Genomic DNA, 25,722 nt, shown 5'->3' on the forward strand with positions numbered 1-25,722 from the left:
AAACGTTAGTACAGCTTAAAAATGTCAAAAAAGACATAGCAGAAATGGAAAAGGTGCAAAAGAGAGCAACTAAGATGATTACGGGGCTGGGACACCTTCCTTATGAGGAAGGCTACGGTGTTTGGGCCTCTTCAGCCTAGAAAAGAGACACTTGAGGGGGGACATGATTGAGACATACACAATTATGCAGGGGATGGACAGAGTGGATAGGGAGATGCTCTTTACACTCTCACATAAGACCAGAACCAGGGGACATCCACTAAAATTGAGTGTTGGGAGGGTTAGAACAGACAAAAGAAAATATTTCTTTACTCAGCGTGTGGTCGGTCTGTGGAACTCCTTGCCACAGGATGTGGTGATGGCGTCTAGTCTGGACGCCTTTAAAAGGGGATTGGACAAGTTTCTGGAGGAAAGATCCATTACGGGGTACAAGCCATGATGTGTATGTGCAACCTCCTGATTTTAGAAATGGGCTATTTCAGAATGCCAGATGCAAGGGAGGGCACCAGGATGAGGTCTCTTGTTATCTGGTGTGCTCCCTGGGGCATTTGGTGGGGCACTGTGAGATACAGGAAGCTGGACTAGATGGGCCTATGGCCTGATCCAGTAGGGCTGTTCTTATGTTCTTATGTGCCGAGCGCCTGCCAATCATCCCTGTGCTTTTATTGATCAGGAAAATGGAAGCTGAGTTGTAGGTTTGCTGCTTGCAGAACAAATGGAATGAATACTCTCTGCCTTTTGTTGCATCTCCCTGGATGATGTTTTAAGATACTGTTAGTTCTGACAATCTTTCCTTTTCATTTGGCAGCTAGGACAAGACCGTCCTTGGACTGCAGGGATAGGAAGAGGGGTAGGGATGCTCTAATCCTACCCCCACTGTGGTCCTGATTTGCAGGGGGCACTGATTCATCTATTTACCCTGCCAATGGGAGCCTTTTTCCAAACAAAATGACAGATGAGTGCCGTGGTGGGTAGAGTTCCCCCTGCCCCGGTTCAGATCCACAGTGGCACCTAATTCAGCCACCATTGACTACTGCTAAAAGGCTCTGGCTTCAGTAAATTACGAGTACAATGAGCTCCACCTAGCTGTGAGAAAAACTCCTCAGAAGTTTAAAAGGAAAAAAACAAAAAAAACTAGGGACAGATTGGGCAGCAATCTGGAAAGCAGTTGGTGGGAAGTGAGGCTGGAGAAAAGAGAAGAGGCAGTGAAAAGAGCCACTGTGGTGGATTGTTTCCAGTGGTTGTGGACTTGGGGAAATGTGGGTTCAAATCTCTGCTTAGACCATGAAGCCCACTAGGCAACCCTGGGCCAGCTCTTTGTTCAGCCTAATCTACCACCTGGTGAGGATATGTGGGGGTGGGTAGCCCTACCCATGTTTGCCACCCTAACTCCCTTGGAGGTATGCTAGGATATAAGGTAGGGAGGGTAGCGATGTAGGGTGTGTTTGTGTGAAAGAATTTGTGAAAGGGTACACAGTCCAGACACTGGCACCTAAGGCTGCAATCCTAACCAACTGTCCAGCACTGACGTAAGGTCAATACAACTCCGAGGTAAGGGAACAAACATTGCCTTACCTTGAGGAGGTCTCCATGACTACCCCCCGACTGCAGGATGCAGCACCCACTGGCACAGCTATGCCAGTGCTGGAAAGTTGGTTAGGACTGCGCACTAAGAGTGGACCTAGTGATGGGCATGTAAGCTGCTTTAGGGGTCAGAAAGTGGGGTTTTCTGGCTGTTTTGCTCCTTGAATGCTAACTAGAAAGCCTAGTTTTGCACACACTCTTCCCCCTCTGCAAAGGAGAAAGGTACGAATGGTGCATATGAATGATGTGCATGTATGTGTCCTGTGTAAGTAGTGTGAACAGAGCTCTGTATATATGTGAATGGGAAAGTATAAGAGAGCAAAAAATTAAAAACCCCAGTGAAAGTATTAAAACAATAAACGCACACATAATCTGTCAGGTTGCATGCCTTTTGACTTGCTTAGCCAAACTTTACTTATCCAGATCTCTGCCAAAGACACTACCCTTCATTCTGAAAGCTTAGTTTTTGAATAAACTAGAAAACAAAATTGGTTTTCAGGGTTTTCACAAGTGTCCCTACAATCTCTGGATCATACAGCAACAGAATACCAGCCTTCCTACACCATATTGTATAGTATTAAAACATTTGAATAGGACAGGGGTCTCCAAACCCCAGCCTGGGGGCCAGATGTGGCCCGAGGTGAGCCTCTATCCGGCCTGCAGCCAGCCTCTTGTCCCCTGAAAACCTCTGCCTCACTTGGCCAAACATGACTGGAACTATGCTCTGGTTGCACCTGGAGGGTGTTCTGAGGGCCAGAGAGGTTGAATGAATGAGCCCATTCATTCATTTATTCACTCATCTAAGTTCCATCTCTTATTTATATAAATTTTATATTTAATTTTTTTTTCTGGCCCTCTACACCATGCCAGATATTTGATGTGGCCCTCTGGCCAAAATGTTTGGAGACCCCTGGAATAGGAGTTAATCAGGCACACAAAAAATTGGCTTTTTGCGATTATACATTTTCCATTAACAGAACTATTGATCTCCAAGAGGCAAAGTATGATGGTGAAATAATTTTATGATGGCTTTCTAGATAATGAGCAGTCGGTGCCTTTTGAAACCCGCATCTTTCACAATCCTGTTGGATCTTGAACTTGATAATCGATGGAAGTCATCAGATTCTTGTCCCGAAAAATCTGTGATAAGCTTCCATATTAAAAAAAAATGAATCTTAACTTGCTCTCAAGAAACTGTCTGCCTTTTCCAGATTTTCAATGAGGCATTTATATTGCTTTTCGGAGTACATAAACACAATTGATTAAAAGCCAAAGTTGGTTGATTAAAAATCTTTAATCAGTTGACAGCCCCAGTGGCTGTCACTGAAAAGGTTGATGGATCTCCATTACACTCAGGATGCAATCGAACACTTTTCCTCAGACCTCTTCTGATTCCTTCAGTCAGGGCTATCTATATAAAGTTGTTGGCAATTGGGATAAATGCAGTAGAAGCTGGGAGATCTGAGCTGCTAAATCAAAGAGTCCAGTTTCCCCGAAGGTTTGACTAAGATAGGTAAAATTAACAGAAACGAGACAAGCCTCGCAGATGTATTAGAATATGCAAACACAAGACATCTGTCTGCTTCTGAGATTCAACATGTAACAATATGGAGTCTTTGGGTGATTTTTGTTTGCTTTTCTCTTGGGAGCACAATGTGATGTGAATGAATCTGGTTACAGTAATTAGAATAATTAGAACAGTGGTTCTCACACATTTAGCACCGGGACAGAATGAGAATCTGTCAGGACCCACTGGAAGTGATGTCATGACCGGAAGTGACATCATCAAGCAGGCAAATTTTTAACTATCCTAGGCTGCAATCCTACCCACACTTACCCAGGAGTAAGTTTCCTTTACTATCATTTTTAAAAGAATATACGTAATAGCTTGTTAAAAGTACAGGTCTGTCACATTTGCCCAAATGCAGTCACATACCATGGTAGCATCATATTAAAAATAAAATATTGAAATGAATGGAAACCCACCTGAAATTGTCTCACTACCCACCTAGTGCAGGGGTCTCCAAACCCCGGCCCGGGGGCCAGATGCAGCCTGCAGCAAGCCTCTTTCTGGCCCAAGGCCAACCTCTTGTCCCCTGAAAGCCTCTGGCCCACTCAACTGCACATGACCAGAGCTGTGCTCTGGTTGTGTCTGGAGGGTGTTCTGAGGGCCAGAGAGGTTGAATGAATGAGCCCATTCATTCATTTATTCACTCATCTAAGTTCCATCTCTAATTTATTTAAATTTTATTTTTAAATTTCTTTGCCAGCCCTCCACACCATGCCAGATATTTGATGCGGCCCTCTGGCCAAAACGTTTGGAGACCCCTAGTCTAGAACAGTGGTTCTCACACATTTAGCACCAGGACCCACCGGGACAGAATGAGAATCTGTTGGGGACCCCCCCCCCCCGAAGTGATGTCATGACCGGAAGTGACATCATCAAACAGGAAAATTTTTAACTGTCCTAGGCTGCAATCCTACCCACACTTACCCAGGAGTAAGTTTCCTTAACTATCATTGTTATACATAGTAGTACAGATCTGTAACATTTGCCCAATTGCAGTCATATACCATGGTAGCATCAAGTTTAATCTATTAAAAATAAAATATTGAAATGAATGGGGACCCACCTGAAATGGGCTTGTGACCCACAGATGTGTACCATTTCCCTAAATGCAGTCTCATACCATGGGAGCATCAAGTCTAATATATTAAAAATAAGATATTGAAATGAATGGGGACCCATCTAAAATGGGCTTGTGACCTACCTAGTGGGTCCCGACCCACAGTTTGATAAACACTGGTCTAGAAATTAGAAGTTTAATGAAAATTACATGATTGTTTATACATTGCATTACAACTTCCCTCTAAGGCAGGCTGATATTGTCTCTATATTTGAGATAGCCTCGAAAGAGGAATTTTACGACTAATATGTTTTAAGATGCAGGTTCCAGCTTGGTCTATACATGGTAGGGTGATATGCGGGTGATTTAATTTTACTGGATTCAGAGTATACTGTAATGATTACTTGAAGCCCTTTTACCTCCCTTATCTCACTTTAAAGTTTCTAGTCCTCACTGTTGTGGCAGGATGTTTGGAAATATGTGGGCTGAAAGGTTTTGTTTGCCTTCTTTTTCAGTCTACCCCAGTGATTTGCAACCTTTTTTCTCGTGTGTGTGTGTGAGACCCTCCGCCACTGGGCTGCTGCTCAGGACTGCACCAGCGCACGTCTGCATTGAAGGCGGCGCCCCGCCCACATCACGCTTGCTCCGCCTCCAGCTGAGCCCCAGGTGAGCAGCCGCCGCACAGCTGGGTGGGGGCGCGCGGCACCCTGGGAGTTGTAGTTCCCCCTTCCTCACCCTCTGCCCCTTCCACCGCTCCGGCGCGTCCTCGAGTTGGGCGCCGCGGCCCCGGGCCCCGAGCAGACACTGCCATCCGTTGCCCGCTGCCCCTTCCCATCCTCTCCCCGCTCTCCTCCCCGCTGCGCAGCCCCCCTTCAGCTGAAACCACAACTCCCGCCGCACCCCGCGCGCCGCAGACGGCCACATCCGCTGTCCCCTCCCTGTCCCCTCCCGAAGCCTTCTGGGGCTCGTAGTTCCTCGCCTGCGCTATTCACGACGGCCGCCTACGCCGTTTCCGCGCGCCGGCCCCTGCCTTTCCCGCTGGCCGCTGCGCTGCGCCGGTGGCGTAAGCGGCCGGCTTGCGGTGTCGCGAGGGGAGGGGCCGCGCCGGGCGAGGGAGAGGAAGCGGTCCTCGCGCGGAGTCGGGCGCCGGGCGGGGTGGGAGGCGGGGGGGGTGGGGTCAAAGTTACTCGGCCGCCCGAGGAGGGGCGGGGGGGCCGGAGCGCCGGCTGAGGCGAGGGAGGGCGCGAGCCGAGGAGCCAGCTGCCGCCGCCGCCTGGGTGCCCTCGCCAACGGTCAGTCAGTGCGTGCGGCCACGCGGGCACGCGCACATCAGAGGAGAGGGGGAGGAGCGCGCGCGGGGGGGCGCGCAAAGGTGGCTGCCTGGGGCGAGGGGGGGCGCTGTGGGTCTGGCCCCCTCGTGGGGGGCTGGGGGCGCCCCCTCCTTTGAGGCTCCCCACTCCTTTGGGATTGGGGGCTCCCCCCTCCTGTGGGGCTCCTTCTCTCCTTGGAGGCTCTCCACTCCTTTGGGACTGGGGGGCTCCTCCCTCCTGTGGGACTCCCCCTCCCCTCGGGGGCTCTCCCCTCCTGGAGGCTTCTCCCTCTGAGGAGGAGATAGGCAAGGATTCCTGCCCCCAGGGAAGGGGCTTCTCTTATAGTAGTGTTCTTCAACCTGTGGGTCCTGACCCCAATGGGGGGGATTGTTTTTTGGGGGGGGTCCCAGCGACCTTTCACAGGAGAGGGGCTTGGGTCCAGTCCTGTCATGGTCCTGTCCCCCCCCCTCCAAATCTTGATAGCACCCTCTCTGCACAGCCTCATCTTCTCACTATCTTGTCTTGCGTAGCTCAGACTGTGCTACCTCGCAGGGTTGTTGTGAAGGCACAAGGTCATTTTGTGGGGGGAGGTCCCCAGCAATCTTTCACGGCCTGGGGCAAGAGACGAACTTGGGTGCAATCCAGTCATGATCCTGTCCTTCTCAGAACCCAGATACAACCCTGCACAGCCTCTTCTTTGTTTCGCTGTCTTGCCTCACAGCTCCTGAGGCCAGCCCTGCTCTCAGACTGTGTTACCTTGCAGGGTTGTTGTGAAGGCACGAGAAGTGGGGGGGGAATGGGGTGGGTGGATTGGTTTCCCTGTGACAGGCTGGATTGGCGATGGGGTCTCCAGTCTTATTTATTTATTTGGGGTCATGGCATAAGACAGGTTGAAGTCCACTATGGGATATCCCCCCCAAGCCTCCAGCTCCTAGCCCTGAAGTCAGAAGGAGACAAGTGTGTAGTTTTGCTCTATAACTATGTATGTATATGTGTATGTATGTGCAACTGTAACTGGTATGTATACAGTATGTGTATGTATGTGAAGTTATATGCATGCATGTATATGTATACACATGTGCATAATTGTCCACACAGATAGGTATATCTGTCTTGTCTTTCCATATGGGCACACATGCTAGATTCAGGGGAGGGCTCCAGGATGCAGGTCTCTTGTTGAATTGTGTGGGCCACTGTGAGATGCAGGAGGCTGGACTAGATGGGCCTGTGGCCTGATCCAGCTGGACTCTTCTTATGTTCTAATTAGTGTCTATAATTATGCATATATCAGTACATGAATATAGCTGTGCATGCTCTTTGCCTTTTCTTCGCACGTGTGTGCAATAGCATACCTGAGCAAGAGAGACAAATGCTCCAAGGCTAGGGGGCAACCAGGGTGAGGGGGCGGTGTAGCATCACCATCCACTCCCATTGCGAAAACCAAAGTGACAATTTTCAGCCTTTTGAAGGCATTCTAAGGGCCAGGGAAGCCGTGGGCAGCATATCTGGCCCTCAAAATGCCTCTGGTGGGGTGGGGAAGGCTGTGGGCTGGGAGGGCAGCACTTCCAGGTGGGGGGTGGCACCCGTGGAAGTGTGGCCCTTCGAGCCAGAGTGGCTAGGAATGCCACTGTGTGTGCACTCACTGTCATGCACGCACATCATGTTTGCATGTAACTACTATACTAAACTCTCATGCACCGCACCACACACTCTCTTTCTCACCATGCTATGCATTTTGTGTGTGTGTAAACAGTGACACTGGCGTACGTTATTAGATCTGCACTCTCTCTTATGTGCATCTCTGTTGTGAGTGAAGGATACTTCCAAGTACTGTACTCAGTTGGAGGATTTGCTTTGCAACTTGAATAAGTTCTCATGGTCAGAAGGGTGTGTGTGTGTTCAAAAATAACAAAGAAAAATGAAGTTGGCAACATTTACTCTTTGGTAGAGCACATGCATTGTGTGTGGATAGTCCCAGGTTCAGGCCCTGGCACTTGTTGGAGCATGAAAGATTGCTGTCTGAAACTCTGGAAAGCTGCTTCCAGTCAGTGCTGCCGGTATTGGCTTAGCCTAACTAGTGGTCTAGTGGTCTGACTCAGCAGAAGGCAGCTTCCTCTGATCTGTTATCTTAATAGTAGCTAGAAGACTTAGGCTAGTGGTTCCCAAATGTTTTCTGCTGGCAGCTTCTTTGATCTACTGGGCTGTTGGCCACAGCTCCCTATTACACCTACAATCCTGTACACTGTATAAGGTGGTAGGTTTTTCACAAGGGTTCTGCAACTCTTCTGGCTGGTTTCTGTAGCTCCCTGGGGAGCCATGGCTCATAGTTCAGAAACCACTGGCCTAGGCTCCTTTCCTCTTTTGCAAAGGCATCAGGGTGTCTTTGGCTTCTTCTTCCTCTCTTCCTTTGTCATGTTCCTACTGAATGGGGGGAGGGGGCATGTGGATTTTCCTTGCCCATGTAGTACACATGAAGTAGCCTTATACTGAGTTGAATCATTGGCTTGTCTAGCTCAGCAGTGTTTATGCTCGCTGGCAGTGGCCCACCAGAATTTCAGTGGGGTAGTCATTCCTGGCCCCACCTGGAGGAATTGGACCTGAGACTTTCTGCATGGACCATAGGTGCTCCACCACTGAGCTGTGGCCCCTTCCCCTCAATGAGACTGAGCACCTCCATTTTGGGATGGGTGTATATGTGATAACGTTTTGCACACTCACTTTGGAGCTTAGGGATGGGTTCAGGACATGACAAGGGACTAGTAGCAGGCCTGTGTACCTGGTGAAAAAACAGGAATGTGTGTGTGTGGGGGGGGGGTTCCAGTCTGTGGGGTGTGCACTCACTTTATGCAAGTTTGAAGATTATGAGACAGACCTTCACCCTGATGCCAACACTTCCAGGCAACCTGGAACAAGAAAGATGGCATATTCCTTACTGGCATTTAGGTCTCAGCAAAGGTCTACCTCTGCCATCAGTTAGCCAGGCATGTCTTATATTAGTAACCGCCCCCCTCCCTGCTCTCTTTAATATGACTGCTCACCCAATAATTGAAGTAAAAGATGAGGCTCTAAGTTGTGCTAACCCTCTTGGATAGCAGGTTGATGCAGAGGGTTTTTTTGTGTGTGTTAAAAAACCCATGTGGGCTTGCTTGAATAAAAATGAGTAGATTTTATCTTTTCTGTCAGGTTGAAGGTCCTGTGCTAGTCTTCAGGATGTGAAATGATAAATGGGGAGAATCAGAGGAGAAAGTGTATCCCTCAGAGTTATTTTGGTGCACCTCTGAGTTAAGGGGTAGAGTTTATTCTAGGAAAACATAAATGCATGTCAAAAAAGGAGATGGAAGAAAGTCCCTCAGAACAGTGGGAAGCTATGGGGTAAGACTAGAAATGAAAATTGCTTGGAAGTAGTAAGCTACAAGTATCCATCTGAATATGCACCTCCTAGCATCCTAGTCAAACATTAGTGTGTTTATTTGTAAGCAGTGCTTGACAATGTGAGACTTAAAAGATGGTTATGGCTGTTCTTAAGGATTTTGAAGACTGTATTTATAAATGTAAGCCTCTTAGGCATTAAAGGCAAAGACAAACACTCTCTAGAACTTCACTTCATCCTTGTGCTGGTCTGTAATGAATTTCAGTAATTGTGCTGCAGCAGACCTAAACCTTCTGAAGAGGTCTGTTGAATTCCCAAACCAGAATGGACTGAGCAGCCTTCTCAATCCTGCTTTGAGGCAAGGAAGCGTTACTGGAACCAGTGAAGCAGAAGCTCTGGCTTGAAGCAGAGTATCCTGGTCTAAGGTCAAACCAGTGACTCAGTGGCAGAGCCAGAAATGAAATCTAGGACTTTTGGTTGCCTACCCTAAGTTTTTCTGCTGGATTATTCTGATGGTTCGAGGCAAGGTCAGATTCTAATTTGGTATTGGCAGTCAGAGGAAATGCATTGGTTTAGCTGGTTATGCCTGTTCTGTTTTCTTTAAAGGGTGGATGCTGTACTGATTGTAATACTGGTTTTGGTATCCTTTCCTGCTATTACAGTGTAAATAAGAATGGGATTCCTCCAAGAAGCTACCTACTTAGCCTGTGTTTGTAATTAATGTATAAGGGAACACAGGCTACTTTAATTTTCTTGCAAAATATTCCCTAGATGTCTTTCACAGGGTGCAATTATGTGACTGTTCTTGCACGTGATGGCCCTAATCTCTTTAAACTTTCAGTATGATTGCCTCAACATTTATGCATGTGCCGGTGTGCAAAGCTGTTTCTGTGTATTGGCTGGCTCAACCCGGGGCCCTCAAAATGACTTTCCTGGCATTCCCATAATGGAAAGTTAAATTGACTTCCTTGTTTCCATGGGGGAAAAAAGTTGGTCCATTAGAAGAATACCTGGAAGCTGCAATAGCGCAAAACCTGTGCCAGGGTCAAGTGAAGACAGAAAAGTTCCAGTGAACTTTGAAAACTTTCTCCGTTTGTGATGTTTCAGTTGTGCTGATATAGGTATTGTGCTGATGTTGCATTGGGACATTTGCGTTGTGGAGGTCAACATTTGGCAGACTGTTGCTGTCTGGGATGTAGCCAGTCAGTGACTTTTCCTTATGCTCCTATACCGTTTGTGTTGTCTGTCTTTTGATTAATGTGGGGAGATCATGAGGGACTAGTTGAAAAACCCAGCTGTTTACTGAAGAGGCTTATTTTTTCCTTATACAGACAGTTGAGTAATCCCGTGGTAAGCAGTGTCTTGCATCTTTCTGAGAGACCATTTCATGTTGACTCACTTTATCCTTTTGAAGTTGCATGCTGTTTGAAGGTACGTTAGATTTACAGCATGTTCCATATGATGACTCCTTGTCTTGACAAGTTTGGTCTAGCTGAGATGTGCCATGGACGTGGCTTTCGTGGTAAAATCTGTAGATTTGGTTGGTGTAGTATGCCTTAATGCAGTGGTTCTCACACATTTAGCCCTGGGACCCACTTTTTAGAATGAGAATCTGTCAGGACCCACCGGAAGTGATGTCATGACCAAAGTGACATTATCAAGCTGGAAAATTTTTAACAATCCTAGGCTGCTGTTCTACCCACACTTACCTAGGAGTAAGCCCCATCATTGTTAAAAGCATATACATAGTAGCCTGTTAAAAATACAGGTCTGTAACATTTCTCCAAATGCAGTCACATGCCAAGGTAGCATCAAGTCTAATATATTAAAAATAAAATATTGAAGTGAATGGGAACCCACCTGAAATTGGCTCGTGACCCACCTAGTGGGTCCCAACCAACAGTTTGAGAAACACTGCCGTAATGCATGCCTTTTGCTTGATTGAGAGAATTTAGGATCTTGGGGTGCTCAGAGGAGTGGACAACAGTTCTTGCTCCACCTCAGAATAACTTTGCTCATCTAGGAGATTTTCATGACTGATATATTGACTAAGGGCCCAATCCTATCCAAATTTCCAGCACTGGTGCAACCTCACTGCAGCCCTGAGGTAAGGGAACAAATGTTCCCATACCTTGAGGAGGCCTCTGTGACTGCCTCCCCATTATAGGAAGCAGTGCATACCCCATTGGCACAGCAGCACCGGCTCTGGAAAATTGGATAGGATTGGGCCCTAAGTGTGCTAAGAAGAGAGCTTGTTATAGTCCAGTGGTTTGTTGAGCCAGTGTGGTATGTTGGGTAGTACTGGACTGGGAACCAGAGGAACTTGGGTTCAAATCCCAGATCAAGAGTGGTATTCAGCAAGTTGTTCTCTCTTGCACTGCAACCTTCCTTACTATATTGCTGTGAAGGCAAAGTTGTCCTGAATTCTTGGAGGAAGGACAGGATGCAAATGCAATGAATAACATTGATGTAAGGGAGTCCAGTATTTAAGATGCTTCTCCTGAATCAAAACAAAGCATTAAGAGAGCCCTAGAGCAGGGAAGCAGTGCCTGTATGTTGCTGCAGCGTCAGACTGAATATGACCATTTGTCAGTGGCCCAGGAAAGAATGCAGAGGGTGCTTCATCATGTGTGCTATATGGGACTGTGGTGGATTTGCTTCCATTTTGTTTGCTTTGGGGATTTTAAACCTGATCCCTTGCTTATGTCTCTGGTTGTACTGTATTCTGCTTAATGGGCTTCTGACATGCTTCTGACATACTTCTGCCTTTTGCCTTCTAAAAAAGAACTAGAGGTCAGCAGACTCTGCCTTCCCACCTTTTATTGTTCTGTCTTGGTTTCTTTTTTGACCCTCCTGCATGTAGTACACCTGGGTATTTTTCTTTCATGCTTCTTGTCTTGCTGTAAACCTGTCACTATCCATTGATATAGTTTCTGCTGTGCTATAGTGATTTTTTAAGGCAACCGTTCGGAGACATTTTTCCAAGGTCACAAAGGATGTCTTTGGTTGGAGTCTGAGATCTAGACCATTTCTCCCAAATTCTAGCTTGTGTGTTTATCACTAGTAAAGTCTGTCTACTTGAGTAGTTTGGGAGGAATGCTCTTGAAGTGATTCATTTTTGCTTACTAATTTTGTCTTCTTCTGAGACTTACTTGTAAGTACCAAGGAGTACAGAAGCCATGCCCCTGGCCAGGTTCTGAATTGGCACAGAAAGTAATTCATAGCTACGTGATGCTGCTGTTCAGGCTTGAAGTATCTTATTTACTTATACTTAACCTGGTTAACTTTTAAGGACTGCAGCCCTGTATGCACCTAGAGGAGTAAATCCCTTTGACTGGAGTGGGACTGACAGTCTGATTCTGTGCATGTTCACTTCCTTTCACATAAAAACATTTGTGTCTTGCATAAAAGGAAGCAGCATGGTCTTAAGGTGGACAGTGGGGTCATCTGGAGGTACAAAGACCTCTGGTGGCTTAACTTGATGTGCTTCCTTTTTGCTTAGGTTGGAGAGTTACAAGTGTGCCATTTGTGCAGATCCCAATCCTATGAATTGGATTTTGGAGTCCAAAGGCATTTTTACACTGACACTTGTGAATGTAAAAACTACATTGTGGCTGCATATGCTGTGCTTTTCTTCTGCAGTATTTGCCTTCTCTGACAGTACAGTATTTGTACAGTGACAGTGGCTCAAATGAGTGGCTCCACAGAGTACTTGGATTCTGTAAGTAGCACAGAAAAGGGTCATTAGTTAACCCCACTTCTGGTAGATGTGCTGGTCATTTGTCCATCATGCCCTATTTGAATTGAGAGCACACTTCCCTCCTAGTTAACATCACTGAGGCTATTAAGGAAGGGGAAGTAGCACCCTATCATCTTGCCTGGGCGCTCGTCTATTTTGAATCAGGCCCACTCCACATTTTATGTCTCATTTTAATTACTGCTTTGTACAGGATTTTAACTGCTGTTTATATTGATTTTAAGCTCTGGTAGCTGCTCAAGGGAGGTCAGTTTTTGGCTGAGAAGCAGAATAAAAATACAATAAAATAAATAAAATATTTCCGGAAGTGAGCCAAACCTGCTTGTAGTACAGTTTAGGCAGCTGCGTTTGGTCTCCTTGGCTGCCCTTAACCAACCCATCTCACTGAGATCCCTATAGTCCTTTCCTCTGCATTTAAGATTAGATGTATTTAAGGTGGTCTGCCTGTGCCAGTCTGACAGTGAGGCTGGTTCCTGGGTGTTTAGCCCATATAACACACACATACAAAAATTGTTCCTGTCTGCCCTTATGGTTGCTCAATGCTAGACCACTGTTTTAAGAAGCAAAAGGAAAAAGGATGTTGTCTTGATTTCCCTGAACTGATATTCATTGAGCTTGGGTGAAGGGAAAAATTGCCAAGTGCTGAAGCGGTCTTTCCTGTTGCAGGAAAGGGATGGCAAAGCCTAGCTGCGTGTTTGACTATTTCCTTTTGCTGGTCATTGTTCTATTAGAATCACAGCCACTTTTCTTCTTAAACCAAAGTGGGACAGAAGAGGGATGTGGGGAAGGGAATTGGGTCTGGACTGTGTTTGAAAACAAGAACGGATTTTCTTATTTCAGTCCCCACATTAGACTTTTTCTCTGCTCGAGATGGCTGTCCTTTCAGTGGAAAGCCAAGCTTTGACAGCAAAGATAATGCATTTATATTGATGTAATTAGAAGGACAGGCAATCTGATGTCTGGCTCAGGGGCAATGTACACTTTCTGCTTTAAACCCAGCTCACAGAAACAGTGGGGGACTGGGAAGCTGCTCCAACTTGGCAGAATCAAGTCTATGGCTTCCCTGGGTGCTCCAGGTTCCACAAGCACCTGGTAGTCTTTCCCCTGATTTTTCTTGTCTCTGTTTTCTAGAAGCATTTCCCAGGTAGTGCTCCTTTTTGGCTTTAAGCAGAGTAGTGAGTTCTGTTCCATGGCTGGCAAGGTGCAGAGCAAGAGCAGGAGATGTTGCCGGTTACCCATTTTGAAAGTCGGTCATCATCAGTTATGCATTCAATATCTTCCCTTTATTTCCATCCAAACGGCTCTGAAGTATTTCATGGAAACAGGCTTTTTTATATGCTTGTGTAATACGGCTCCTTATTTAATTGTACATGCTTGAATATATGAAGCTTCCTTCTACAGAGCCTACCGAGCCCTTTCTATTCTGATTAACAACTGCTCTCTGAAGCCTGTGATGGACGTCACTTCCTGTTCCCTGGAATTTTTGAACTGGACATGCCAGGATTGAACCTGGAGCTTTCTACTTGTAATGTGTGCCCTCTGTTGCTGAACCATGGTTTCTCCTGATATTTTTTAAAGGCAATATCTAGAGGGAATTACTTACAAAGTAAGCTAGGCTTGTCTTTTAAGTTTGTTTGCAGAATAATTGTGTGCAGTGCTTGGACACATGTTTTGGCCCAGAGAATTTTCTGAAGGCACCTGGTACATTTCCTACCCCTGAAAGTGCCAGGATCTGGTTGACTGACTCCTGAGGAAATCTCATGTATGTTGACTTGGGAGTCTTTAAGAAGGGATCTTTGTAAAACAAGTTATCCATTGTATAAATCTGATACTGGCCACCCCAATATCCTCAAAGTTTTTCTCTTTGAGTTTTTACACAGGACCCTAGACTGGTAATGTTGTAATTAAAACCAGGATGGTGTAGTGGTTCAAGAGTTAGATCTGGAAGATCCAGGATCAAATCCCTGCTCAGCCATGAAGCTTCCTGGGTGACCTTGGGCCAGTCAGCCTCACCTACCTCACAGGGCTGTTGTAAGGGCAAAAGGGGGGGGAGAGAAACTATGTACTACATATGTACTCCACACTTAGTTCCTTGGAAGAAGGAGGAAGGTATAAAAATGTGAAAAACAAAATGAATTGCTGAGATAGTTGGCAGATGGTGGCTCTGCTTAGGGCTACCCAAATTAATTAATGGCTGGATCTAAAATGAGTTTTGAAGTGGAGGCTCAGAAAGAGGCGTATAGCTCAAGCTCATAACCACACATTGCAACAGCTCCAGGAAGCTTTACCTTGTCCAAGGAGCAGCCTTTTTGCTAAAACCTCCCAGACAAGATTGCCTTGTCTTTCAGTGGAGGTCTCCCTTCTAATTACTAGGCCAACCCCTTTCTTATCTCTCCAAGAGATAATAGCTGGCTTCACTGTCCCATTTGCTGGCTCTTGAAAAATCTGTCCGCCCCCATAAAATAGGGTTTACAAGGAAGGTAAATCTTTAACTACTCTGCCAGGTGACACCTTAACTTGCTGATCTGTATGTGCAGCAGAGCTGATATATGAATCCTTATGTAAGTGCTAAATAATGTTCATTTTGAGGGGGATGGGGAAGAGAAGAATTGCCTGGGCTTGCAAGCATCTCTCTCCTGTTTCTGTCCCCTACCTTCTCCAGGAGGAGGTGGTTTGAAATTGACAAGAATCTTGCTTTTGGGTTCTTGTCAATAATATATATACAATAATATACAGTATTTATATACCGCCTTTCTTGGTCTTTATTCAAGACTTTATTCAAGGCGGTTTACATAGGCAGGCTTATTAAATCCACGCAGGGATTTTTACAAATTGAAAGAAGGTTCTTTCTTTCAAGAACCACTACATTCAAGGTGTTACACTCCGATCTGGTTTAACATTCTGGCCTCCATCCTCCCACGCTCTGAGCAGATGGAACAGCTCAGCTGCAGCTTGCCAGCTGCTTCAAGGTCGCACGGTGCCGGTGGCCTCGAACTGGCGACCTTGTGGATGTTAATCTTCAGGCAAATGGAGGCTCTACCCTCTAGACCAGACCTCCTACTCAATGTCAGTCCTTTGAAACTAACAGATGTGGGTTGAAAAAGGATGTTGCTGCTAGTGGAGGGCAGGGTCAGATCTGTGAGGAGAAAGCCATTTGCTGAATCATGGGTGGGGGAGAGAGAGGTTGTTTGTGCAGTAGTGGGAATGGGGTAGCACTAGTTCTAGGAAGGAATTAACTTCCCAGAAACAGAATATGGCCTGCCTGAAACAGAGGACAGTTTAGCCTGCTGTTTTAGTGAAAGGGGGGGGGATACACATTACAGTTGTGCGTGACCAGACTTAGGATGCTTGTGACTGGCCTCTAGAAAGCGCTTTCAACCAAGATGGGAGGAAAAAGAATATTTTTAATCTCTATGTGATGAATCTGATGACCACAGAATGCCTGGGAACAATGTGGTAATGTTAATTCATGCAAGCTGAATCAGAAATAAATGTTAGAATTGAAGATGCTAAAAACCATTGACTTCCTGCGATGTGCATTAAAATATTTGGGAATTCAAAATGAAGCCCTTTATTTTTCACATTTTTTAAACCACCCTTCCTCCAAGGAGCTCAGGTACACGGTCCACACAACAACCCTGTGAGGTAGGTGAGGCTGGGAAATAGTTACTGGCCCAAGGGACCTTTGGGGCTAAGCGGGGATTTGAATCTGAATCTTTCAGGTGTACGTCCAACTCCCAAACCACTGCACCATCCTGCTCTTGATGAAATTGAAATGTTATATGAAGCATGAAATAGCAATAAACAAATACAGGCATGCCCTTTTATCCACGGGGGTTCTGTTCCAGAAAACCCACCCATGGATATGGATGAAAGCCTCCAGAGGGGCTTCTGAGCACAGCAGAGGCTAAGGATGTCTGTCCCCGGCCTCTGCTGGGCTCAGAGTGAGCTGTAGAGTGCAAAACATGTGCTTTCCAGTTTCACGGAGAAATGTCTCCATGAAACCAGAAGTCACATGTTTTGAACTCTAAAGCTCAGTCTGAGTCCACCAGAGTCTGGGGACAGATGGTCTCTGCTGCGCTCAGAAGACTCTCCAGAGGTGAGAGGAGCAGAGGCTTGTGCATGGGGGGGGGCAACCTGATTTGCGGATATCCGCAGATATGGGGGGCCCTTTTATAAAACAATGTGTTTGTGTTTAGCCCAGTGCTTTTGGAATAGAGACGTCAAGGCAATATGGCGTCTCAAGAAGCTGCACACGTTTTGGTGGTCTTTCTGGTGGGATTTATGTACATAGATAAGCAGTTCAGGAGATGGTGTTGCTGCATTTTACCTAGGACTGGGTTTCTGTTGCCTGAGAACTCTGTAGAGAAGTTTCTTGAATATAGTGGTGATTAGGAAAATGATATCTCCTGAGCTCCTAATGGGACAGAAGGCATGACCTGACTGGTATATGGTTCTCTGCTGCATTGGCTTTTCTAAGGACCAGCGGTCCAAGAGAGCCATTCATGGCAGCGGAGCTGGCTACTCTTTCTTTTGGGACCAGCACATTTCACTCACATGCCCCTGTTTTCTTGGACTCTTCCTTGGAGTTTTAAAACTTCTTTATAAGTTTTAAGTTGCTGGTCCTACAAGAGGAAGAAGGCAGAGGCATTTGAGCTTTTGCCTTCTGCTTTACCGCCATTTCCTGAGGGGGGGGGGGAGATTCCTGGGATGGTCTGATAAGAAGACTTAAATACAGGGGTTGAACAGCGAGGCTTCTATGTGGGTTATTTTTGCTCATAGCCACATTTGTTCCTTCTATAGTGTAGCAGGTAGAAGATTGATCCCTAAATGAAAATCAATGGCTCAAGTTGTAGAGATGAAGTAGTGCTTGTTCGTTTTAATCTTGTATGGTTGGGAACCATCTTAGATCTTAAGGAATGTCCTTTTTTGCTTCCTGAGTAGCAAGCAGTTTTGCAAGGGATGAGCTTTCTCTTCCATTGCAGTGAGTTTTCATGCCTTGAAGCCTTTGGTAGGAAGTAAGGAGTTTTTGCCCTGTGTCACCCATCCCCCTCTAGCCTCATCATTTTGACCAGGGGTCTCCAAACCCTGGCCCGGGGCCCAGATGTGGCCCACAGCGAGCCTCTATCTGGCCCGCGGCCAGCCTCTTGTCCCCTGAAAGAGGACTGAACACTCGCCTGAACACGACCAGAGCTGTGCTCTGATTGCATCTGGAGGGTGTTCTGAGGGCCGGAGAGGCTGAGTGAATGAGCCCACTCATTCATTTCTTCATTCATGTAAGTTCCATCTCTAATTTATTTATTTAAATTTTTTCCAGCCCTCAGCACTGCACCAGATATTTCATGTGGCCCTCTGGCCAAAATGTTTGGAGACCCCTGATTTTTGACTATCATAGGAAGCAAGCAGAGTCCTGCAGGTGAAGCTCAGAACTTTCTGGATGGGATTCATAACTAAATGAGAAACTAACAAAGTGCGAGGGGCTCTGACTGGTTTGGTCTACCTGAAAGACAATTTGCTGCTTGTGGGTAGGAAGAGAGGCTTTTCTGTCACCTTGGCATGTCGAGGACCACTGACATCCTGTCTAGAGAGGGAGATGTTAATAGCCAGGAACAATTGAAGGAGGTAAATGGTTATGTTTAAGGGTGTTTGAAAATGGTTTTATTTTTTCATAGATTTCTTGATTTAAAAAAATGGAAAAGGCAGAAAGCAGTGCTACATGTTTTTATTCTCATTTTTCATAATTTTTAACACTTGAAACATGTACTAGGTAGGTGATACAGTATCAGCAGATGCAGCCACAGTATTATTTCTAACTGGAAAAGTAATCTATTTTAATTTCTGAAAAATATCTTAAACAGCAAAATGATGTGTTTTGTGTTTTTATTTGGATATTTTAAACACATCATGTGGTGTGTGTTTTTAACAAAAAAAAACCCAGCAAAAAAACCAAAACAAACAAAAAACCCACCTCTAGTTATATTACATAGAATGATCAACCCTGGGCCAAGTCCTAGTCCTTAACACCACACTGGAGCCTGGACCTGAGCTTGTCTGTACCCCAGAACTGGGGAGCTTGAAACTAAGTGAATCCACTGAGCTAGAGGCCCTTGAAGGAACTAGCTCCTAACATATCCAGAATCTTGTGCTCCTGTAAACTTGTACATGAGCACTGGCCAGAAGAAAATCAGTGGAGTGATGGAGTTTTAGGCTTCAGGCCTGAGAGCTGCTCCTTTACGACCCTCTTCTGTGGCAGGAAGATAGAGCATGGGATGGCGTAATCTAGGCTGGTGGATATTTAAGACCTCACTTCTTCTCTGGCTTGGTCAGAGTGACTTGCTTGGAGCTCTCCAAGGTACTGCAATCTGGCCTGGCCTGGAGGCCTTGAACAACAGGACAAGGACACCCATTGACCATTCCTGCTTTTACTCTCTAAAGCCACGTGGGGACTGGCTGGTTCCTCTGCTATTAGTATCTTCCTTTCTTCTCAAAGAAGAAGTTATCATGGACTTGTTTGCTCTCTCTGCTGTGCACACCCAGCATTGATGTTGTCATCTAGTCTCTGCTGTGTGATCACAGATTGCCTTGGCCCTTCTGCATGTAGCTTACATGTTGCAACTTGTTGGAAAGTAACTTAGGTTGACAAAAGAAGTTCATTGTACTACTTAACTCTTATTGACTGTGTCTGTCTCTACAGCTACCTTTCACGACTCTCTTAACACGTATAAGTAATTTCACATATATACAGATGGGGTCTTAGTTGTTGCAGACTAACAAGGAAAGAGATCTTGGGGTCATAATAAGAATGAATTTTTATTCCATGAGAATGTTGGCCCAATGCCTGGCACCTGTAGAAAAGGCAAATCTCATGCTACAGATTAAGAGAGGTGCTGAAAGTAAAGCAGCTAATGTTATAATACCGTCATTTCAAACCTATGGTGGCTGCAGTTCTTTGGAAAGGTCTGGTCACCACATCTCCAAAAAGATTTTGAAGAGCTGGAAAGCATGCAGAAGAAGGCAACCAAAATTATCATGGGACTGGAGTACCTTCCTTATGAGGAAAGGTTGTGTTGCACTTCCTCTGAAGGAGCAGGTCTGCAGCTTGGGCGGGGAGGGGTTCTCCTGGATCAGTAGTTGCTACTGGATTCCCAGGTGTTGGCTGTGGTTAGGATAGCCTTTGTTCGACTTTGGCTGATTAACCAGTTGTGACCATACCCGGGTCGCTCAGACATAGCCAGGGTGACCCATGCCCTAGTGACATCTAGATTAGATTACAGTAATGCGCTCTATGTGGGGCTGCCTCTGAAGACGGTTCAGAAACTTCAGCTAGTGCAGAACATAGCTGGCCAGGCGGTTGCTGGGGAATGTTGGTTGATATGCTGACTCTGGCTGGGAGGATTTTACAGACTGGACACAACAGTTGTTATAACTACTGTGGTGTGCGGCAGGGCATTGCCGTGACCCCGGGTGTTTGGTGATCCTATTAGAGTAATTGCCCCATCTTGGTCAACTTGATTTGTGTACTGATGGCTTTTATGCATATTTGTCTACCTGCCTGAGAGCTCTCAGAGGAGTTCCTCAAATATTGGTTTTGGGCAGGCCAGGTCATCAACCTTATTATAGCCTAAGGTAGAGAGAGAGAGAGAGGGAGGGAGGGAGGAGCCAGCTCCCAGTGTTGGCCTTCGTCAGTGAATGATGTGGCTACAAAGGTGAAAGGGGGGTGATTCAGCATCTAAATGCCCCACATAGAGGAAAATGGTGTTGGGTGGTGCCAGCGCATGTTTTAAGTTTGTTTGCTCAAGAAAAGAGATTCGAGTGTCTGTTATTCAGCTGCCTCCAAACCAGTCTTCCTAAACTAGTGCAAGTCCAGGCTATTTAATCATTCTGCCATTCCTCCTGCTAATGGCAGCCGCAGTGAATCTGTGATAACCGAAAGCTTGCACTTGCTGCACTTTACTTGACTAAGTGTTGCTGTCGAACAGAATGAGAAGCATCTAAAATGTCTGTGCTCTAAGTTGGGTGGGCAAATTGGACCATGTGTTTTGGCTCATGGATCCAGAGCTTCACCCTGTACTGGTGACCATTGAAATAATAATGTCAACGGTGGTTGTGAATATGATGGCCACCCTAGAAGGAAGGGTGCCAATAAACCATTGTTGCAAATGTTCTGTGCGGATTTGGGAGACTTGCTTAGACTTAGTTGCCCAGCTGCCCTTAGTTCTGTTTGTTTTGATTCTCAACGAAGTGCTGTATCTTCTCTGTCATAGTCTGCCTGTAGTGCCGGGAATTGCTTTGCTCTTTTTCTGTGCTTGACAGAAACATAGTATGTTCACAATCGTATGTACACAATTTCAGTGGGAACTGTTCTCTTAGCAACAGTGTGCTAGTGCAATGGAGGAGGGCCGGGGACTGTCCTCTGTTGCCCCTCCCATTCTGTATGTGCATAGTTGTTTCTAATGAAAATGTTGCCTTCGTCCCTGTAATGTTCATGCTACCTCTTTTGCCAGCCTGAGGCCATCTCAGAGACACCAGCCCTCTCAAATCTAGGACAGCGGGTAGAAAATTAGGACACAGCAAATGATTTGAGCAGGGAAATGACAAATAATATTGAAAACCCTGGAGCAGAAGGAAGACTTCTTTGTCATATTAACTACCTTCTGTAACTCCTTGTTAAACCGAGTACCATCTAGTGTAAAATGCTACTTGTAGACATAAAAGGTAGTTGTGAATCAGGGTTGGTCAATAAATAGTCTTCTGAAAGCCAGGGTAAATACTCAGTCTAGCAGCCTCATTTCCATGCGTGTAAAATGGGAATATAAATGCCCTACTTAATAAGGTTACTGAGGTCATAGTAAAGTACGTGTGCCTCTTAAGAACGTTGAAAGATTTGGAAAAATTTTGATGGGCAGTGTGGTTTGCCTGAATCTTGGCATCCTCATTGCTAACAGGCAATGCATGTTGCGCCCTGCTTCATAGTTTCGAGAGGTTTCCAGAGACTAGTTGATTGAAGATGCTGAGGAAGAATAGTGCCTGTCCCTGTGAGGTTTGTACTATGCAGTCACTTGCAGTGACAGAATTAATGGAGACAGGAGATGCTGGGTCTGTTTCTGGGTATAGATATATGTGTGTTGTAAGCGATCTCATTTTCTGGTTTCTGGAGAGTTCAGCATTCCTTTGGAAAGGTATAGCCTACTGTCTTTTATGTACTTTATTTTTTCCATTTTAGTCTTTTTCCAGCCACCTATTTCAAGTGAAAACTCTCCCCAAGGCAAAAGCCTGTAAAATGCAAATTAAACTTATGTAAATGCGTAGGTTGTCCACGGCATGGGGTGAGCCATAATAGATGAAAGGAGCAAAATAGTTGGAAGCCAAAGAGGGAGCAGTACACACTCCATGTAGCAATATTTTGGATTGTTTCTGAGAAATGGTTGAGTTTGCTGAGGTTCTGAGGGCAGGGAGAGCTATGGTTGGAACCAGGCACTGCAAATGTGTGCGCTCGCTGCCAAATCTATTTTGACCCCCGCCCCCCCAGCTTAAACTTGCTGCTTCTCTGTCAACTGGCTACTGTTGTGAATGAGCTGCCTGTTCCTTCCTGTTCAGGCTGCCTGTTGATCTAGTTGGTGCCTCACGCTGTTTCCTTTTAAGTTAATGAAACTGACTTCTTAAACCTGAATTTTCAGCATCCACTGCTTCCTTATTCTAAGCCACACCTTATGTCACCACATTGACTTATATCTTATCTCTTTGTCAGCTGTTTATTAAGGTAGGCATCCTTTGTTATACTTAAACCATTTGTACCCTGTCTTCCAGCAAGACTTCTAGTGTAGCTTACATTAAAAAAGGGGGATCATTGCAATTGGATTTCAAGGTAGAGGGATGTGCCTTATCCTCTTCACAAGATACTCTAAGTTTCTGTGGTCACTGTTTGTGGGGAGGGGCACAGTCCATGCTTAGTGGTGCCAGTAGCTGGAGATGGCAGTTTTGGTTTCTTCTCTGTGCTGGCTTTAGAGCCACACCTTGAAATTTTACCTGGTGCTGATCAACTCCTTAGTATTTCAGATACTGATAACCTAATGGAGTTGAGACATATGGGGAGAAAGTGGTGGATAAGCAAGTCCAGTTTGCTTGTGAAAAATTTTATTTTTGTCCAGTTCTGAAATGTTTTTCAGGTATTCTCAATTATAGAGATTCTGCTGGATTTTTGAAGGGTGGTTGTTTTTTTTTGGGTGGGGGAGAGGGAGGGACATATTTAAAGTCCTGAATTTGGCAAGCTGATATTTAATGCTACTTCAGAAACTACTTGGAAGATTAACTTTAGAGAGTGGTAGGTGTGTTGGTCTGTTGCTGCAAGTCACAAGTCTTGTACAGCCTTAAAGGGTAACCAGTTTATCAGTGACTCATGCTACGTGGCATCCTGGTTAAGTACTTGCAATCACACCCTTTCTCTAAGGAGCAAAGAGTTTTGTATCTTGTCCTCACAACACCCCTGTAAAGTAGGCTGGTTCAGAAATAATGGCCAAACTGAGGTCACCTGGTGGGCTTTGTAATTGCCTGCACATGGAAAATGGCCATGTTGGGAAGAAGGTTCTAGTTTAGCCTTCTGCTTTATGCTTGCCTGCAGCGACACAATCCAAGTCCCTTTAGCAAACCAACTGCAGCATGCCAACTGCTTATCAACCAAAGTGGCACAAATTGCAAGTCACGGTGACTGAGGCAGGGTATTCTTACTTGTTTTATGGCCCTGCTTGCTTCTGCCAGACTGAAGGTAAAAAAGTTAAGTCAGATATATCCCTTAACATTGTAAGGTTAGATTAGAAGTCAGAGGTCCTGATAGTGGGGTCGCATTGTCAATTGGTCTCTGCCTTGTGTTTCAGCCCTGGCTGCTCCTGCAGCATTGAGCTCCAGAAGCCATTCTTGCATGCTGAATCACAGGCACCTGGCATAGGAGATATCGTAGGGAAGACTGTGCCTGGCGCTTAGTCATGTTTATCTCTTGGCTGTGAATGTGCAATAACAACAGTGCTGCTCTGAACAGACTGGCACAGCTTCAGATGGGGAGGGCTACAGCATATCCAATTGGCACCCAGCTGTAGCAGGCGAGGAGAATGGTGGGTGCTCCAATGCGCCAAGACTGAGCTGCATCAAGAAACTGAGTGTGTTTGTCTGCGTTAGGGCGGCCGGCCTGAAATTTGGTAAAAAACAGGAATAAGTGAGCTAAAAAAGCTCAATGTTTGCTCTGTATTGGTGGACCTAAGCCGGCGCAAGTAGCAGTGCTCTGCAGTGCTCCTGGAAAGTGTTTCTGTCCAAGAGGAGAGGAAGTGTGGTTCACATCTATAAGTGCTCTTAAGGAGTTGTCTGGAGGGTGCACTGTTCGCTTTATGGGGGGGCTGACGTTAAAGTGACTCACACAAGCTTTTCTCTCACAGTGTGTAACTCTAAATACTTCCCCCCCATTCACCTCCAAAGAATCACCTGCACACATTTTTAATAAAGCCTGACCATGACACCTGAACAACCAAGGAGGGTTCAAAAGAAGGGACATTTCAAAAATGAAACTGGCAGAAAGGAAGCTGGAAGGAAAAGTCAAAAGGGTTGCATCTTTCTAGAGCAGTGTTTCTGAAACAGTGGGTCGGGACCCACTAGGTGGGTTGCAAACCAATTTCAGGTGGGTCCCCATTCAATATTTTATTTTTAATATATTGGACTTGATGCTACCCTGGTATGTGACTGCATTTGGGGAACTGTTACACATCAGTACTTTTAACAGGCTACTGTGCATGTTTTTAACAATGATGGTCAATGGGACTTATTCCTGGGTAAGTGTGGGTAGGATTGCAGCCTAGTATTGTTAAAAAATTTCCTGCTTGATAATGTCACTTCTGGCCATGACATCACTTCTGGTGGGCCCTGACAGATTCTCATTCTAAAAAGTGGGTCCTTGTGCTAAAGGTTTGAGCTAGAACAAGGGTGTCTTGCTGTTTGTAAGGTCTGTGGGCTGGCTGTGGCTCCGGAAGCTTTTTGTCTGGACCTTATGATAATTGGGCTCTCCCAGCACCATCCTTTCAGCAATGCCACTTCTGCTGAAGCTCTGGGAAGACCACATGGAAGGAGGCCTCAGAAGGCAAGGAATGCTAAGGGGTAAGGGGCAGAACAAGAGAGAAGATGATGCAGTCGAGGTGCTGGGAGAGCCCAGTTATCCTGCAGGCCACCCTTTCAGCAGCAGCACTGCATTTGCTGAGGTGGCATTTCACAGACCACCTCTCAGCTGCTGAGCTGCAGAAGTGGCACTGCTGAAAGGGCAGCCCACATTATAATTGGCTCTCCCATATCTTGATAATATGATTAAGATTTGCACATTTTTTTCTTCTGTCATTTGCAGATAATGAATTTCTATGTGGGGAGAAAGTGCTCATTTCTGGCCAGCATCTGCTTAATGACTTCACTTCCTGCTTAATGATGTCACTTTTGACCCTCGGAGCAAGCACCATGAAAATATTTGGCCCACTATATGAAACAAGTTTGGCAGCCCTGCTCTAGAGTGTACGAAGGTTATTTTAAAATTAACAGAAGCTCAGTTAGAATGTACTCCACCATGTGGGCAAGACACCACCAGACCCAAGAGGATGCCTGTCAGCATGGCTCATGAGTGGGGAATCGAGGAAGTGATGAAAGTAGGGAGACAGAGTGAGGGTGCACCTTGGGATGTTTCATTGTGAATTCACCGGGGGGGGGGGGGACAGCATTATGTACTCTTGAGTAGTATATGAAGAGTTCCAGGTGAAGTCCTGCCTTTCTGAGACCACAACAGTTCATCCTTAAAAATGCTTCTGTAAGAATTAGTGGAAAGCCAACAACAGCCACAAAAAGCTCCTTTCTGCAGGTGAATCCAGACAATGCAAATCATGGTATGACACAGCCATAGGGTTGGACCCCAAACCATGGTTTGGGTTTCCACAGGTAGTGGAAAACCATGGTTTTGTGGTTGTCTGCTTCTCTGTTTTATCTGCATGGTACTTGCTTTGCTGTGGTGTGGGAGCCTTTCCAAAGGCAGGCAGAGAAGGTTGCAGTGTTTTGTCA

The 25,722-nt window shown here is 45.8% G+C and overlaps 1 protein-coding gene across 1 annotated transcript in view; it reads left to right on the forward strand.

Moving 5' to 3' along the window:
* Window positions 1-5,419: 5,419 nt before the first annotated feature.
* CAPN15 (calpain 15) overlaps window positions 5,420-25,722 on the forward strand; it is a 97,425-nt gene continuing 77,122 nt past the window's right edge. Inside the window, exon 1 of the mRNA XM_066609408.1 lies at window positions 5,420-5,503. The gene's annotated coding sequence lies outside the window, so the exon portion shown is untranslated. The remainder of the gene's footprint in view (window positions 5,504-25,722) is intronic.

The sequence above is a fragment of the Tiliqua scincoides genome, chromosome 13, assembly GCF_035046505.1.
Source record: "Tiliqua scincoides isolate rTilSci1 chromosome 13, rTilSci1.hap2, whole genome shotgun sequence".
Classification (NCBI taxonomy): Eukaryota; Metazoa; Chordata; class Lepidosauria; order Squamata; family Scincidae; genus Tiliqua; species Tiliqua scincoides.